At 43.2% G+C, this 3,777-nt stretch overlaps 1 pseudogene; it reads left to right on the forward strand.

Moving 5' to 3' along the window:
- Positions 1-642: 642 nt before the first annotated feature.
- On the forward strand, positions 643-1,456 carry LOC100754912 (annotated as a pseudogene).
- Positions 1,457-3,777: the final 2,321 nt, after the last annotated feature.

Genomic DNA, 3,777 nt, shown 5'->3' on the forward strand with positions numbered 1-3,777 from the left:
ATTCTTGTGTCATAATTAGTTTATAAAATAAAACTCAAGATTTTGATTAAAAATATAGTCTATTCTTATTTGTTATAAGCATACAATGTAAAAATGGAAAGAAATGGGTCTAGAGAGATGGCTCAGTGGATAAAATGTTTGCCATGCAAGCAAGAATACCTAAGTTTGATATCCAGATCCTTTATTAACAAAACAGGCATGGTTTCATGCACTAGCACTTGCTAGGCAGAGATAGGTGGGACTCTGGGCTCAGTGGACAGCCACTCTAGCCAAAGCCAGTAAGTTCCAGGTTCAGTGAGAGACTCTGTTTCAAAAAACATGGTAGAAGAGTGGTGGAGAAGACATTCCAGTGTCAAACTCTGGCTTTTATGCTGTTGCCAGCACACATGAATAATACACGGGCGTGCGCGCACGTGTACACACACACACACACACACACACACACACACACACACACACACACACACCACGGGGGTGGGGAGAATAAAATAAAATGGAACATGAAACAAGAGAATTATAATTTATTTTAAAGTTAATGTCTAGGTATAAGAAATGTTTGAATATGCTTTGCAAGCTGCCCAGGGACGGGTCCATAGGTTGCTATTCTTGATTCCTCTCATAACTTAAAGGGAAATTTTCACAATGTCCAGAGCTCTTGAAGTCCTGCAGATGAAGGAGGAGGATGTCCTCAAATTCCTTGTTGTAGGAATCCACCTAGGTGGCAATATCCTTGACTTTCAGATGGAGCTGTACATCTATAAGAGGAAAAGTGATGCTATCTACACCAAACATCTGAAGAGGACCTGGGAGAAGCTACTGCTTGCAGTTTTGGCTATATTTGCCATTGAGAACCCTGCTGATGTCAGCATCATCTCCTCCAGTAACTGGCCAGGAAGGCGAGATGAAGTTTGCTGCTGCCATTGGAGTCACTCCAATTGCTGGATGCTTCATCCCTGGTACCCTCACTAACCAGATCCAAGCAGCCTTCAGGGAGTCACGGCTTCTAGTGATGATTGGCCACTGACCCAGGACTGACTACCAGCCCCTCAGAGGCATCTTGTGTCAACTGCCCGCTATTGCTCTGTGTAACATACTCTTCTCTTTGACACATGGACATTGCCATCCCACACAACAACAAGGGAGCTCACTCTGTGTATCTGATGTGGTGGATGCTGGCCCGGGAAGTATTCCACATGTGTGGCACTATCTCCCATGAGCACCCATGGGAGCTTATGCTTGATCTATACTATAAAGACCCAGAGGGGACCACACCAGCTCCTGAGTTCCCTGCTGCTCAGCCAGAGGTGGCAGACTGATCTGAGGGTGTGCCAGTGCCCTCTGTACCCATGCAGCAGTTCCCTACTGAAGGCTGGAGTGCCCGGCCAGCCACTGAGAACCGGTCAGCAGCACAGCACAGGCCACCGAGTGGGTTGGAGTCACTGTTGAGTGGTCCTGAGCTGTTCTGCAGTCGCTTGAGCAAAGAGGGGAAAAGGTGGAAGGAAAATAAAGTTCCCAAAAGCTGAAAAAGGTATGAATACGTTAAACGGCTGCAGCAAGGCAGCCTTTCGACCACCACACACAGGCCCACTACCTTCTCCTCTGGGATAACCGCTGACATTGGTTTGGGTGTGTTGAACTTTTAAAACAATCTTTGTTATGGTCTTTTAATTTTTTCTGTATTTTTTCTATAATAGCATATGTATGGGTATCTTGTGCAGCCAGGAACATTTTAAAAGAAAAGTGAAACTTTAAATAAAGATACCATCTTATGCCCATCCGAGTAGAATATATTCATGCAATAATTCATGCAATAACACTGTTTGAAGAGATGTGAGAAAGCTGTGGAGACTGTTGCAGTATTTCTAGCGTAAGTGTTAATTGACAACTACTTTAGAAACTGACTCTGTAAAGTTGAGTGTGCCTCTTTTTAGCTCAGTGGTGACAGTTCTAGGTGCACATCCTAGTGACACTCTCATAAACATACAGAAGCAGGTAAAGGGACACGGATTACATCCTGTGACAGTAAAACTCAGCAACAGAGTAAGTATTTATCTGTGGAGAAATGGATGTAGTAGTTAACAGGCTTATCTATTACATCTGCATTATAAATATAATTCATAAATTAATGAGTTATAGGGTCTGCTTCAATTTCTATAAAACTTAGAAATATACAGTGGAAAATGGTGGTACATGTTTGAAATCCCAGCTACTTGCAAGGAAGAAGTAAAAGGAATATGGATTGGAGGCTTGCCTGGGCTTCATGGTGAATCTGTCTCAAAATAAGAAAAATATTCAAACCACTTATAATTTCAACTAAGATGGAGAATCCTACTCCATTATGTTTTCCCCCTAAGTGTAAGTGAATAACTTACAAGCGGTGCAAGTGGAGCACGTGGAGATTGTCTGAGGACAGGAAGGCCAGTGATATCAGGCTAGAGAAAAGTCTGGCTTCAAGCAGGACTGGATGGTGGTGAGTGCCCTGCCTCCTCTGTGTCCTCTGGCATGTTCTCAGAGAATCTGGATCCTGGAGAAGCCCCTGAATGTGGAAAAAATGAGCTCTAAGAGCAAGTCTCCCTTCTGGCCAGAGGAGTCAGAGGAGGAGTACCTGTCAGAGAGAGTGGGGGGAACTTCACGAGTTTGTTCTTTTTCTCCCCAATCCCAAGAGTTAAATCTACAGCAGTGGTGACAACAGCCAGGGAGTCATCTCAGACTCTGGGAACATAGGTCCTCCGTCTGACTGTTAGTGGCTGTCCTAAGAGGAGAGCCTTATTACTCCTTTTTCTATATTACCATCCCACATGGCCACCCAGACAGACCAAATAGTAATAAAATAACATGGAGAAACAAAACCTTAGATTTCTAGGCTGGGGATAGGAAAGTGTTCATGGGGAGAGAGTTTAGACAGCATGGAGAGGACACACTTCAGTATGCTTAGAGTCCCTCAGACTCAGTCAGTCTCTAAGTTGTACTTGGCTGGATCAGGTTTCAACCTACTCTCAATGATTCTGAGAACTGAGTTGAGGGATAGATCATCACTTGGGTACCTGGCCGATCTAGGGTGGCAGACATCCAGAACACATGTGAATGATGCTGTAAAGAGCCTGAGGAGATAACTAAGGAGATTAGTGTGTGATCCACACTGGGCCAGCCTCTGGCACTTGAGGATAGAGTGATTTCTGAAGATTTCTTGTCAGCTTTGACTAGTCCCTCCTGTCTAAACCACCACCCACCTATCAGAAGTATTATTTGTCTTCATACCTGGTTGTCTGCTCCTTCTTCAGCACCAAGTCCAGAGTGAGAAGCCCAGAGAGGAAGGAAATCAGTAGCTTGATATTTTTGCAAGTTTTTCTTAAACTACATCACACATGTAGTTTCTAACATCTTTTGATGGTTCATATTTATATCATAAAATCCCTGAGAGCTCTATATGAGCTGCAGAAGATACTTAAAACGGTGAATTTCTGCCCTGACATTTGCCTTCCATGATTTGGTAATTACTGAAGTGGAGTGAATTATATCTGCATATTATAAAGATAGAACATGTACCCCTTTATATATCTAAAAATTAAGAGCTATATTTCAATGTTACACATAATACTAAGATGTCTGTTACAGTTAGCATCATTTGTCAACCTGACATACCTGAGAAGACAGAATCTTAAGAACTACCTCCATTTGATTGGCCTATAAGCCTACCTGTGGGGTATTTTCTTAGTTTCTAATTGATGGAGAGGGGCTCAGTCTGCTTTGGGATGGTGCCATACCTGGGTAGATGGA

This window comes from Cricetulus griseus, chromosome 3 (genome assembly GCF_003668045.3).
Source record: "Cricetulus griseus strain 17A/GY chromosome 3, alternate assembly CriGri-PICRH-1.0, whole genome shotgun sequence".
NCBI classification, from domain to species: Eukaryota; Metazoa; Chordata; class Mammalia; order Rodentia; family Cricetidae; genus Cricetulus; species Cricetulus griseus.